The sequence below is a fragment of the Cryptomeria japonica genome, chromosome 5 (genome assembly GCF_030272615.1).
Source record: "Cryptomeria japonica chromosome 5, Sugi_1.0, whole genome shotgun sequence".
Classification (NCBI taxonomy): Eukaryota; Viridiplantae; Streptophyta; class Pinopsida; order Cupressales; family Cupressaceae; genus Cryptomeria; species Cryptomeria japonica.
Window position 1 is genome coordinate 721989768 of NC_081409.1, and position 14329 is coordinate 722004096.

The 14329-nt window shown below is 34.0% G+C and overlaps 1 pseudogene; it reads right to left on the reverse strand.

Annotated features, from left to right (window-relative positions):
• Positions 1–246: 246 nt before the first annotated feature.
• Positions 247–13418, reverse strand: LOC131032829 (oxoglutarate-dependent flavonoid 7-O-demethylase 1-like; annotated as a pseudogene).
• Positions 13419–14329: the final 911 nt, after the last annotated feature.

Below are 14329 nucleotides of genomic sequence, written 5' to 3' on the forward strand. Positions count from 1 at the left end.
TTAGAACGTTAAATATCATTTAATTCTGATTTTACATCCACCACTATATGCAGATCTTGAGAAGATTTTTTCCAACTAAAACTGTTCTGTTTGGAGTGTATAGGAAGGCACGTAAACTGCAAGAGAGACTGATTAGATAGAAAACAGCAGGGAGAAGTGACAAGTATAATGTGAAATAAATGAGGCAGTTGGAGATTAACTCCAAAAGTCTTAACCATGTTGAACAAATTCAAATCAAGCAAGTTTTTACTTGATTTTGGCAAAATCAATCTTCTTCCCTTCAAGTTTGCCAGAAAAGAAATTCTGCATATACTCTGCACGAATAAATCTTCCGTATTGACAGGGATGCAACTCATCTATGAGCTCAGGAGCAGGACCCACTTCTGTGTTCATACTTGGACCACTAAACGTGGCAACGGAGATTCGATCTCTGTCCATGTTTGTGACTGCTCTGTGCTCAATGCTCTTATATATTCCATTGCTTATTACCTAAATCAAAACACACAAACCAAACTTACATTTGATATCAATCTGGTGGCATCAAACATTAATCTCCATTTATTAAATAGAAACATAGTTAATACATCATCAAAAAATAAAGAGCAGAGAGTTTTGTTTCATACATGAAATCTTAAATCGAGACAAACATTCACAGCTTGGATGAAAAAGTTCAAAATTATAAACCTATAAAAATTATCTTCGAAACAAGTTAACAATCTTTTATAGGTCCTACACATTGTTTTAGCCTAAACTTAAAATTCATCAATATTGTTAGGGCAGAAATATAAATGAAATGACAAAAATAAAATGAAACACTTTTCAATTAGTATTCAAGAAGTACTTGCTGCATAATAAAGGCAGCGAACAGTTTGCACAGTTACACAAAAACTGTCGGATGGAACAAATAAGTTATAACTATACAAAAACTAATAAAATCAAACAAAACTAAAATTAACCTAAAATTACTAAGTTTTAACCTAAAGATTAATACATTAACATCTCCCCCTTAATCTGAAGGAGTTAAACCAATCATTTCACGAAATTTTTCAAACTTAACACGACCCAATGCTTTGGTAAGTATATCTGCAGGTTGGTCTGTAGTAGCACAATATTGAGGGGAGATACTGCCATCTTTCACATAGTGCCGAATAAAATGAAACTTGGTGTTGATATGTTTGGTACGATCATGAAACACTGGGTTCTTAGCCATTTTTATAGTAGATTGATTGTCAATAAATAGTGGTGTGGAAGAAGCTTGTGGTGCCTGCAAATCTGCAAGAATTCTTCGAAGCCATAAGATTTCTCTAGTGGCCTCAGATGCTGCTATATATTCTGCTTCTGCAGAAGAGAGAGCTGGGATTGGTTGTTTTTTAGATTTCCAAGAGATTACAGCAGAACCAAGAGACATTAAGTAACCAGATGTAGATTTTCCATCATCCATATCACCTGCATAATCTGAATCTGAATAACTAAGCAAAGAAAATTTTGATATCTTGGAGTATTTAAGCCCATAGTTTTGAGTGCCATGTAGATATCGAAGAACCCGTTTGGCTGCTAACCAATGAGTTTCTCTAGGTTGTTGCATAAATCGTGACAGAACTCAAACAGAAAAAGAAATATCAGGTCGAGTAGTTGTAGCATAAATCAAACTGCCAACTAGTTGCCTATAAGAAGTTGTATCAACCAAATCAGAGGAATCATTAGATGAAAGTTTGAGATTTTGCTCCATAGGAGTGCTGAGAGGCTTGCAATCAGCCATACCAAACTTTTTGAGAAGATCACCAATATATTTTTGTTGACTAATGAAGATAGATTGGGGGTTTTGAATCACCTCAATTCCCAAATAGTAATGAAGATGACCCAAATCAGTTATATCAAAACCTTGTTGCAATCCTTCTTTTACATTTTGAATATTAGCCTCACTAGTTCCAGTGATAAATAAATCATCCACATAAACAATAAGATAGACAATAGTACCATCAATCTGTTTAACAAAAAGAGTTGCATCATCAAATTCAAAGTGATGAAAATTCAACTGCAAGAGATGCTCAGTAAGTTTTTCATACCAGGCTCGTGGGGCTTGTTTTAAACCATACAATGATTTTATAAGCTTGCATACCTTGTCCTCTTTACCAGGAACTTCAAAGCCTTCAGGTTGAGTCATATATACTATTTCTTTAAGATCACCATTCAAGAATGCAGTTTTAACATCCATGTGATGGATGTTCCAACCATTATGGGCTGCTAAAGCCAACAAAACACGAATAGTAGTCCATTTTGCTGTAGGGGCAAATGTTTCAGCATAGTCTATGCCTCTTTTTGAGCATAACCTTTGGCAACAAGGCGTGCTTTGTGTTTATCAAGTGAACCATTAGCGTTATATTTATTTCTAAAAATCCACTCACAACTGATAGGTTTACAATAAAGAGGAGGATCAACCAACTCCCATGTGCCATTATTCAAAAGTGCATTATACTCATGTTGCATAGCTTGCCTCCAAAATGAAATATGATGAGCTTCTTTATAGGAATTTGGTGTTGAATCGATTGTGAGATTGAGCTCATCAATAGACTCAAGGTTATTTGAAATATTAGATTGAGCTTGTAGCCTTGCTTTATAAGAACTTCTTGTACCTGTTTTACCTATTTCATCAGGTCGCAAATCTTTCAAAGTTTGTTGAACTTGTTTGGTCCACCTATGAGAGGATTTTTGTGGGACAATAGATGTTTCTATTTGTAGATTAGAATCTTCATTGGGAGGTAATGAGTCAGGCTCATCATTAGTGAGAACATCACTATGAGAAGGGGCTTCTTCTGGTACATGAAGAGGTGGAGCATCATGAGTTGAGGTAGCTTGAGATGCAGGTTCTACACATGTATTCATTCCTCTAGAGTGTAAAATCTCACAAGAATTTTCTATCCAAGGAGAAGATGTGGCAAATTTATCAAGTTGTTTTAACTCATTTTCAATATGTGTATCACTTTTGAAAGATTCACAAAATACAACATCACGAGCAATAAAAAACTTTTTATGAACTTCATCATATAATCTATAGGCTTTTGAAGTTTCAGAATAGCCCAAAAAAATGCACTTATAACTATGATGATGCAACTTATTCCTTTTTTCTTTAGGAATCAAAGCATAGCAAATAGAACCAAAAATTCGAAGGTGTCGAATAGTTGGAGGATAACCAAACCAAACCTCATATGGAGTTGTTTGGTGAAGAGCAAATGATGGAGATCTATTGTGAAGATAGATTGCTGTTCTTGTTGCTTCAGCCCAAAAAATATAACTTGATGCCTTTGAAATATAACATTGCTCGAACCATGTTCATGATAGTTCTATTCATTCTTTCAACAACACCATTTTGTTGCGGAGTGCCTGGAATAATGATGCTGAATACCATTTTGACAAAGATAATGTTCAAAAATTAGAGAAGTAAATTCTCCACCATTATCTGTTCGAAGAGTACCAATTTGAGATTGAGCCTGATTTTCAATCATAACACGAAATCTTTTAAAAGTGTCAAAAGCCTCTGATTTTTGCTGCAAAAAATAAATCCAAGTCATGCGACTATAATCATCAATAAACAACATAAAGTACTGAGATCCTCCAATAGAAGTTACTGGTAAAGGCCCACACAAATCTGAATGAATGAGTTGCAATTTTCTATGTGCTCTCCAGGTGGAATGAGGAAAAGAATTTTTATGTTGTTTGGCAAGAATACATGCTTCACATTTTTCAATTGATTTAGAAAAAAATGGCAAACCATCAACACCATTCTTTTGCATGGTATGAATGCTATCATAACTAATATGCCCCAATCTTGCATGCCATAAAAGGCTTGGTGATAGACTCTCTTCTTCAGTAAGATATGAAAAAATTTTAGAAGTAGATGCACCATTTAATTTTAATAATCTTCCATCTTCACACCCAGTGAAAACAATTTGATTGTTAGATGTTTTTCTTACAACAACCTACCCATCTTTTAACAAAATAGAATAGCCTTTTTGTCGAATCAATACTAATGATAGCAAATTTCGTTGTAATTTTGGAATAAATAATACATCATGTTTTATAGCTCTGATTTCAGAAGCCAAACTCATAACATCACCATTTTTCAATTCAAGATTAAACAATTTTAATTGTAACTGAATAAACTCTAATTCTGAATGAGAATCAAATAAATCTTTTAATTTGTGAAGGGCTTCCCATGCAAATGTGCATCCTTGTATATGTCGATACACATCTCCATTAACAGAAGCTCTTATCAAAGCCAAAGCTTTGGAATTTTTATATTGCCAAATTTCTTTTTCTTTAGCCTCAATTGGTGTTGCACAAATTTTAGACCATAAATCATTAAAAATGAGAGTGTTTTCAATTTTTCTATGCCATTCCATCCAATTATCTTTTCCTGTTAAAGTTTTTCCAATCAATGAAACAATAGACTGCATTCTGAATTTAAAATAAATAAACACAATTTGCAAGGCCTGCAACTTTAAAATAACTTCTCAATCATCAATTTATTGTTTCTGTAGAATTCTCTGCTCTTATTTCTCTGCTCTGATACCACTGTTAGGGCAGAAATGTAAATGAAATGACAAAAATAAAATGAAACACTTTTCAATTAGTATTCAAGAAGTACTTGCTGCATAATAAAGGCAGCGAACAGTTTGCACAGTTACACAAAAACTGTCGGATGGAACAAATAAGTTATAACTGTACAAAAACTAATAAAATCAAACAAAACTAAAATTAACCTAAAATTACTAAGTTTTAACCTAAAGATTAATACATTAACACAATATTACCTCAAGCATGTCCCCAATATTGATAACCAGGGCACCGGGGATGGGTTGAACAGGAATCCATTCACCATCCTTGCAGATATGTAGCCCTACCGATTCATCATCCTGCAGCAAGACTGTCAAACAACTTGCATCTGAATGAGGGCTTAAGCCTAAAACCAGATCTGGTCCTGGGCAGGGTGGGTAGTAATTCATTCGCATTGTCTGTGACATTTTCCCAAGCATGTTAATGAAACAGTCTGGTTTTAACCCAACATTCTATGATAAAGAGAAAGAACAGTGATGTCGAGCTTTTGAATTTCAATAGCATATTGATCTACGATTTCTCTGCAACAAATTTGTAGTGCAATCAGATTGAAACTGAAGATGATAGAAGTCGAATAGATAGAAAATTGAAGTAGATATGCTTAACACATCCATATAAAGAAATTGTTTTGAAATGGACTGAAAAGGGGAGCTGAAGAACTAGATATGCATTACATATCTACAGCCATCAGGGCCATAGCAAAGCAAAAGAGGGAAAAGAGACTTTATATGAGATCATTCCAGCGTTATTTTATCAACATTAGATCAGTAAAATGATCAACCACAAATATTTAGGTACCTAAAATCCGGTGGCTTTGTTGGCCAAATATTCATTTTTCTATTCTCTGGAGGTAGAGTTGTCAAGTACATCATATCTGCCCAGTCTAGTATTGGTGATCTGAAGTTACAAAGGCCTGCCCATAGCCTTCAATCTCATGCATTTTGTACTTGAGCTTTTCCTCCAAAGGTAGTTGAATGAATTCCTTTATAATTCCCTTCATTCTTTCTGTCACCGACAGAGGAATTCCATGATTCACAGCCTGCAATGGAGACATATATACCATCTTAGTAAATAAGCAAGAGAGGAGAAAAATATGCAACCCATTAGAGGGGCGATTCCTCACATAGATAAATGACGATATCCTTCAAAGGAACTTCAAGCAACACCAATAGCGTAAGAAAGGAAAGTTTTTCCTAAAATCAGATTTTATGGATAGAGAGAAAGCCTCTATGCTGGCCTTAGGAAGATAGCTTTATTTTGATTTCTCTGGCTTTACTTGAAGTAATGTAGGACGGGTCTTTTAAGGTACTAGATCCTGTTTCCAAATTGTCAAAAGCTCTTGATATGCAAACAAATTATTTCTAGCAATTGGTAGTCTATTATATACTCAATTTTGATATACCCACCTGAAAAAATCCCCATTGCTGGCATGCGATACCAAGTTTTTCCAATTGCTTTTGCCTGCAGAGATAAGAATCTCTCAAAAGAATGTCCATATCAACTATGGGGATGTCCGAATGATGAGGAGGAATGGCATTTGGGCGCTCGTCCTCTGATCTGATATATCTTTCAGGAAGGCTTTGGAGGTTCTGAGATGCCAATTCCTGAACAACAGGAACTGAAAACCTTTTTGAAGTTCCATCAGAGGAATTTAAAAGCAGGGCTGAATTAAACATGATAGTTTTTTAACTTAAACAAACCACCTTCTTGCTTCTGAGTTCTAAGTCTTTTTTCTCTCAGAAGCAGAAAATATAAGTGCATATATATTTTCATAAACAAAGCTATTCCATGATAGTCAAAAATTTTATCCAGTGCTGAAGAAACATTAAACAAGGCTTACAGGGATTGTAGGGATAGCTATTTCCACCATTATGTACATTCTTCGAAAAGTAAAGTACCTGAGCAAAATTGCATGGATACGGATACGGCTATTCAGTTTTTAGAAGAGTTGCATTGGAAGATAACCCAAAAAATGGGTCACTGAAATAGAAATACAATTTTTTTTTACTTGGGAGGGACAAAGGAGTTTCCTGCAATCTGTACCTAAGAGATCGTGAGCAGTGAAAGTGTTTGATTAGCCATTTATATTCTTAAAAGAGTAAAAGTTTATTATTTTTATTTTTAATTAAAAACAATTTAGTTGTTATTTAATGAGAAGTGAGTATATTATTTATCTTTAATAGTATTTGGAAGAAAAAATATTAGTTTATTTTTGGAAAGGTAGAAAGTATATATCTTATATTTTGTTCTTTTGTTTACTTTATTTTGCACGGGTGTCCCAAGTACTTTATTTAAGATACAATTTTAATTGATTTAACATTCTACTTTTTTATTTATGAAACAGAGCAAAAAAAATAGATACATAATAAAGAGCTTTTCTTGATACCGAGCAAAAATAGATACATAAAAATTGACCAGCAAATATGCTATCAGAAATAAGAAGGAATAAGCTAATATGATTTGACATGTTTTTATTTTTATTTTTAATTAAAAACGAATAAGATATGTTTTTATCTTAGTTCTTATTAAATAAGAAGTGAGTATATTATTTATATTTAAGATTGTTTGGGAAAAAAAAAATATTAGTTCATTTTTGAAAGGTAGAAAGTATTAGATTTTGTACTTTTGTTTACATTACTTTTCATGGGTGTCCCAAGTACTTTATTTAGGATATGATTTTAATTGATTTTACATTCTATTTTCTCTCCTTTTTCTTGAAATAGAGAAAAAATAAATACATGAAAAATGAGTAATAAATATGCTATCAAAATATGAAGGAATAAGCTAATATGATTTGACATTCTACTTGATCTCAAACAAAAAATGGCCATAAATAAATGTAATGAATTGAAAAATGCCTACTTCTATAGTGGTGTTACTCTATATGTCTTGAATTAATGCTTAAAGTAAATAAATATTATTTCCTCCTTAATATTTAGAATATTAATAATAAAATTAATATATGTATAGAAATAAAGAGAATTAAATATGTATATTAATATTAACTATATGTATGTCATAATAATAATATTGATTAAATCATATTAATATTTATGTACTAAAAAATTATTATAATTTAAAAAATTATGAAAAAATGTAACTCATGTATGTAGTATATGTGTCATGGTTCCTTCACATTTATATTGATTAATATCTCTTTATGTACATATTCATTAATTATTAATATTAATAAAAATATGCTTAAAACTGATATATAGACATGGTTTCTCTATTATCTTCTTGTTTAATATTAATCAATTAAGTGTTTTCCTTGGATGAATAAGGTATGTGCTTATTGGATTATAAATGTACACCATTGATGGTCACTGGTTATGTCTATGTGTTAAATATTGATTACATTGTAATTTCTTTGTAGTGTAGTTTTTCATTTATTAGGTTGGGGTTCTATGGAGGGGGCTTCCTAAAAATAGAGCTGGAGTTGCTGAGATTGTTTCTAGAAAATTTTAAAGCTGGTTGTCTCATGAATATAATATCTTTGTATGTGCATAGTAAAAACAAGTAAAAATAATTCATTTAACTCGAGAACTAGTTTTTAATAGAAATTAAACATAGATATTTGACAAGTGGCAGATAACATCCCTAAACTAGTGGGGCGATTTTGATTTCTAGCCCCACTTGTTTTTCACCCATCAAATTCGCATGCCTAAAAGGTAGGGGCTTCTATTTTTTTGAAAAAGATTCCAAATAATCCCACATCACAATTTTTTTTATTCATGGAAGTGCCTCTTCCTAAAAAATAGAGCTTAAGACCCTCTCATGAAACCACTACCTTATTAGTGCTTTCAATATAGTGGCAAGCGACAACAACTCTCTATCGTACTAAATCTTTGTAATGTAATATCTAGAATGCCAACTCGACCATATTCATAATAACGTGCTCTAATGACAAGTATCATCCATGGGAATTGGACCTATGTGATATTTTGTCTTTATTGAACATATGATTTATCAAATGAAAGTGAATACTTGTCATCCTCTCATTGTGGTTCAATACTTCCTAATAATGGAACTTAGCCAAACCATTCCATTCTAAGGCTACATCGATGGAACTTAGCCAAACCATTTCCATTCTAAGGCTACATCGATGCAATGAGGCGACATGTGTAATTGACCAATTTCAACAAAAATGATGCGGCCTATACTTGTTGGGTATAGGTCTCTATTGTAGTGGTCCAAGATACTGAAAATGACAGTGATTTTCCATGGTTTCAAAAATTGTCCTGGAGCACAACAAGATTTTCACCACCCCATGAAAGTTTGTCCATCTGTGGAATATGTTCATCAAGATGGTGTGCAAAGTAATTTGAATTTAGAAAAGTAATTTGAGATTCATGCACTCAAAATCTATAGATATCAAAAGACAAAGAATTGTAGACTTCTGAATTGAATTTCTAAAGTACTAGTTTTTAAAAAACTAGATAACTGTTGCTTCAATTACAAACAAAATCAACTACAAACTACACAACGATTGCAACAAATCAACTTAATCTTATTCAGCACCATGTCATAATCAACTATCTATCTGTAGCAAATTTATTTAGACTGTTTGGCCTCTGAATGGCCACTCAATCCTGCATACTATGTTCTTTAGTCTCTACAGATTGTCTATGCTCTACATTCATTCTGTAGCTACACACATACATTCCTTGTTTCTATTGTTCTGCAATCTCTCTATCCAAGATTGTTACTCCCATCCCACAGCTGCTATCCCAACGATACTCTAAATTTTTCCTATACGCAGCCCACCTCTTCTTTACGTAGCCACTATTCTTCTTTCTTCAGTAACTTGGGCCACACCTCTACGTTGCTTCCTTGAGCCACATTTATAATCTGCCTGTCGTTTTGATTCACATGTTCTTCCATTCAAAGGTTTTTCAGCTTCATGCATCTAATTACTATCATGCGGTTCTCTTGTCATGCAGTTCTATGCAGTTGTTCATCACACCTTCTCATATTCTACTTACTATCACAGACCCTCAACAATGATGTCTTTTTAATTTTCACTAAAGTTGGAGAATCTTTCTTGGTGGTAATGTTAGAAAGATGCTAGCAATGCAGCAGACTTCGGTTCTGCTATCATTGCATTCCATAAGACATTATCTGTTTGAGACATTCTGTGAAAGACAATAAGCTGCGTTATCTACATTTTGCAGCGTAGTCACAACTAAAAACTTTACCAATCGTTGGGTGTCCACACCCCATTCAAGCTCGCACTCTTGAATAGGCTAGGAGGATGCTGACATAGGTTGTGTAATTTAGTTGTATTCCTGCCAAGTTGTTTTACTTGAGATTCATTTTATGCATATCAAAAGAGAGAAAACTGATATCTAAATTTCCATAGCTCTGCGAGCATCCACAATGTAACTATTCTATATTTTAAACTTTCCCTTTCATCCTTCATGGTCACTTGACTTAAAGTTAAATCAAACATGGTGCAAGTGAATTTTCCAAAGCTAATCAAAAAAATGCCAACGAGATCACTAAACTCAAAATTTGAAACAAATTGAACTAATTTGTTTTTGGTGGTGTTGGTTGCTCGTCGACCTATGCTCTCTTGCACTAGACAGGTCGGGTATGAAATTTGTGAGTATAGGCTCACAAAATGGGGCTAAGCAGTCAAACTATTATTCTAGGTTATACAACAAACCCCATTATTACTTGAGGTACATCAGAAGTCTTCTTCTATCACCTCTTCTAGTAGACTTCTTTCACCTCTTCTAGTACTTAGCTGGGATGCTTGCCAACCTTCTCTATGAAACGTGCTTTCTTCTCCTCTTCCCTCTTGTGGACTCATGTTCACCACAATCTAAACTCCACCAAAAACTCTCACCGCTTTTCTCCGCTTCCGTGGGTTTTGACCCACCACAAACTGACCACCTCCACCAAATCTCACCCACAACATCATTACTATTTCCACGTGCAAACATGCCACATCTCCATACAAATTTGAAACTAGACAGTTCTTCATATCCATTAGTTATGGAAGTCAATCTTTTGACTACACAAATCAAAATTTACTTCCACTAATGCAATGTCTTCTTCATCACCTCTTGATGCAACTGCAACCTCTTTGGGTACCTCATTTTCTTTCTCGATTTCGTTATTTAAATAATCTCCTCTCCAAGCAATGTGTTGTCTTCATCAGGTCCTTTAGTAACCTCTACTGCAATGTGTTGCTCTCATTTCTTTCACCTTCTGGCTGCAACTATCATTTCTCAACAAGAATATCCACATCCCAAAGCTCTCTTCCCAATATCGTTTCGAGAACAAAATCAACACAGGGCTTTTCACAACCCACCTATCCTCTTCTTCAGAATCATCCTCTCATTTTCTGCAATCTTCTCATGCTCTACAATCTACAAAATATTAACCTTCACGAATTCTTGGCTATTAATCGATTAGGGCTTCGCACACCCGTAAAGATCCTCTCGAACTCTCCACAACCACTTCTCACTTTCAATTTCAAACTACCTCAGGGTCGACACTCTATTCACACAACTCCACTCGTTACCCATAGATCATGGCATAGGTTGCCTCACGTTCGACGCTCTACCTATACTCTCAGATACCATTTGATGCAAGGAAAAAAAACCCTCTTGCTTCAATTGCACACAAAATTAAATATAAACTACACAGTGATATAAACTACACAACGATTCCAACAAATCAACTTACTCTCATTCAACACCATGTCATAATCAACTATCTATTTGTAGCAAATTTATTCAGTGTTTGGCCTCTCAATGACCACTCAATCCTGCATACTATGTTCTTAGGCTCTACAGATTGTCTATACTCCACATTCATTCTATAGCTACACACACATATTCTTTGTTTCTATAGTTCCAAAATCTCTCTATCCAAGATTCTTACTCCCATCCCTCAGCTACCATCCCAACGATACTCTCAATTTTTCCTTTATGCATCCCACCTCTTCTCTACGAAACCACCGGTCTTCTTTATTCAGTATCTTGGGCCACACTTCTACGTTGCCTCCTTGAGACACATTTATAATCTGCCTGTTGTTTTGATTCACATATCCTTCCATTTAAAGGCTTTTCAGCTTCAAGCGTTCATCTGGTCTTTTCACATACTATGCGGTTCTCCAACAATAATACCTTCTCAATTTTCACCAAAGTTGGAGGATTTTTCTTGGCGGTAATGTTAGAAAGATGCTAGTAAGATAGCAGACTTTGGTTCTGCAATCATTGCATTCCATGAGACATTATCTGTTTGAGACATTCTATCAAAAAAATAAGGTACGTTTTCTACATTTTGCAGCCACATCTTTCAACGCAATCACAACTAAAACCTTTATAAATCGTTGGGTGTCCATACCCCATTCCAAGCTCCCTTTCTCGAATAAGCTAGGAGGATGCCGACATAGGTTGTGTAATTTAGTTCTATGCCTACCAAGCTGTTTTATTTGAGATTCATTTTGTGCATATCAGAAGAGAACAAACTGACATCCTAATTTACATAGCTCCGCGAGCATCTAATGTAACTATTTTGTATTTTAATCTTTACCTTTCATCCTTCACGGTCACCTGACTTAGAGTTAAATCAAACATGGTGCAAATGAATTTTGCAGAGTTATATCAAAAAATTCCAACGAGATCACAAAATTCAAAATTTGAAACAAACAAACTAAAATAATTTGTTTTTGGTGGTGTTGATTGCTTATCGATCTATGTGCTCTTGCACCATATTATGAGGATCAATTATTTTGCATACACAAAAGTGTTTCTTTTTTCAACAAAATAAAACATAGTATATGGTGTGTACCTCTCAATATTTTTAGTCGCACTTATTATTTTCAAATACCTATTAGTAGAAATATAGTTAAGAGTGACTACTAGAAGTTGCATATTTTTTTGTAATTTTTTATTGATTAGATTTTTTAATGATTCTTCAAAGTGAATGCATCCTTAAAATCGCATCATTGATTTCAATGTCAACTTTGGCAAAAACGTTTAACCCATTATTGTGAGATCACAATCAGTTGAAACTAGCATTGGAAGTGGATCTTGATCTATCTTCACAGGTTTGACATTAGCACATGATCTACTTTTTTATGGAGAGGACTTTGTTGGCATGATGATGATTTTTGTATTAGATGACTTTATGTGTTGTTATTGATAACACATACACACACACACATATGTTCATATTGTCATAGTCATCTTAGTTAAATCAAACTGGTACTACTCCTAAGTCTTCATATTTTAAACTAGTATCATATGTATAGAGAAGCTTAACCGGTATGAAGGTGTCTAAACCAGTATATGAAGTTAAGACAATTGGTTTTGGTCAATTCCACTGACACCAGTTTCGAGATACAACACGATGAGATGGGACTCACAAGTTAACTATTTGTAGAAATAGGTAACTAACCGATCAAGGTCTACAAGTTAACTCACAAATTGTTTGTCCCTTAAAAGTGATTTGTCTACAAGTTAACTATCTATAGAAATAGGTAACTAACTGGTTAAGGTCTACAAAGTGCTTTGTTAGGAGCGAATCCTATTAAAGATCCCAAAGCTCTGTTAGGAGCTATACCTAGTTAAAGGTAATACCCTATTAGGAATATCCACACTTGATTAAGTGTTTTTTACTGTCTCTGTTTGTTTCTCCTGTGTGGCTGTAGTAACCGGTGGCAGTTGACTTTCAATATTATGATCTTTTTCCGGTGGCAGTTGAATATCCACACTTGGTTCAGTAACCAGTGTTTCCTTTGCTAATTGTTTCTCAACAATATTCGGTTGATGTTCAGTTTCCCTCATTAGTTCAATGACATTACTAGTTGTGTCAATAGTATCCTGAATTTCTTCATTATCATCCACAAAGAATATGACCGGTGAAGAACTTGTGTCATCCTTGTTCTTGAAAGAATAGACTAAATCTGGTGTAATAAACTCTTCAATATCTAGCTCTAGTGGAGCTCTACTCTCAATCTAGTTAGGTTTATTTTCATGGCCTTTCAATAGTGCATTCATCCTTTGAATATCTTGAGCTATACGATGAGTATCATCTTCAACAGGTTGAATCCTTCCATCCAATAACCTCAGTCTCTTTGTCTTAGAATGAAACCATCCTTTGTACTTAGCAAGCAATGCTAATAATTCATCATGAGACAACTTAGGAAAATATTGAACAAAAGCTCTATCAATAATTTCTTGGTCATGTTCTAAATCAACTTCCATTTATTTTCAAGAATTGAATATAAAGAACTAGAAATGTCCTTTTGAATATCTTGTGGTAACCGATTATATTGACACTGGTGATTGATTACCTCTTGAACAATTTCTTGTTTCTAACCTTCATCAAAAGAATCAAAATGTTCTTTTACATTATCAAACTGCTTTCTCCTTAGTGTTTTTAGAGTCCTTTCAAAATCGCTCATCACAATGTATTTTTATAGACACTGGATTTCATGTCGGCTCAAGTACCTCAACACAATTTCTTAGGTTCAGTGAATCTAGACATTCTTCCATAACACATCACAAATCATCACCAAAAATTTTAGTTAGAGATAACTCATCACGACTGGTGATAACTCATCACACAATCAGTTAAACCGGTTGGAAGATCGATACCGGTTGAGTGTTAACCACTTCCCCCTCTCAGTGCTTTATAAGTCTATCAAACTTTTATCCATATTTTCTCACTTATGGGAACATCTATTTACTTTTGT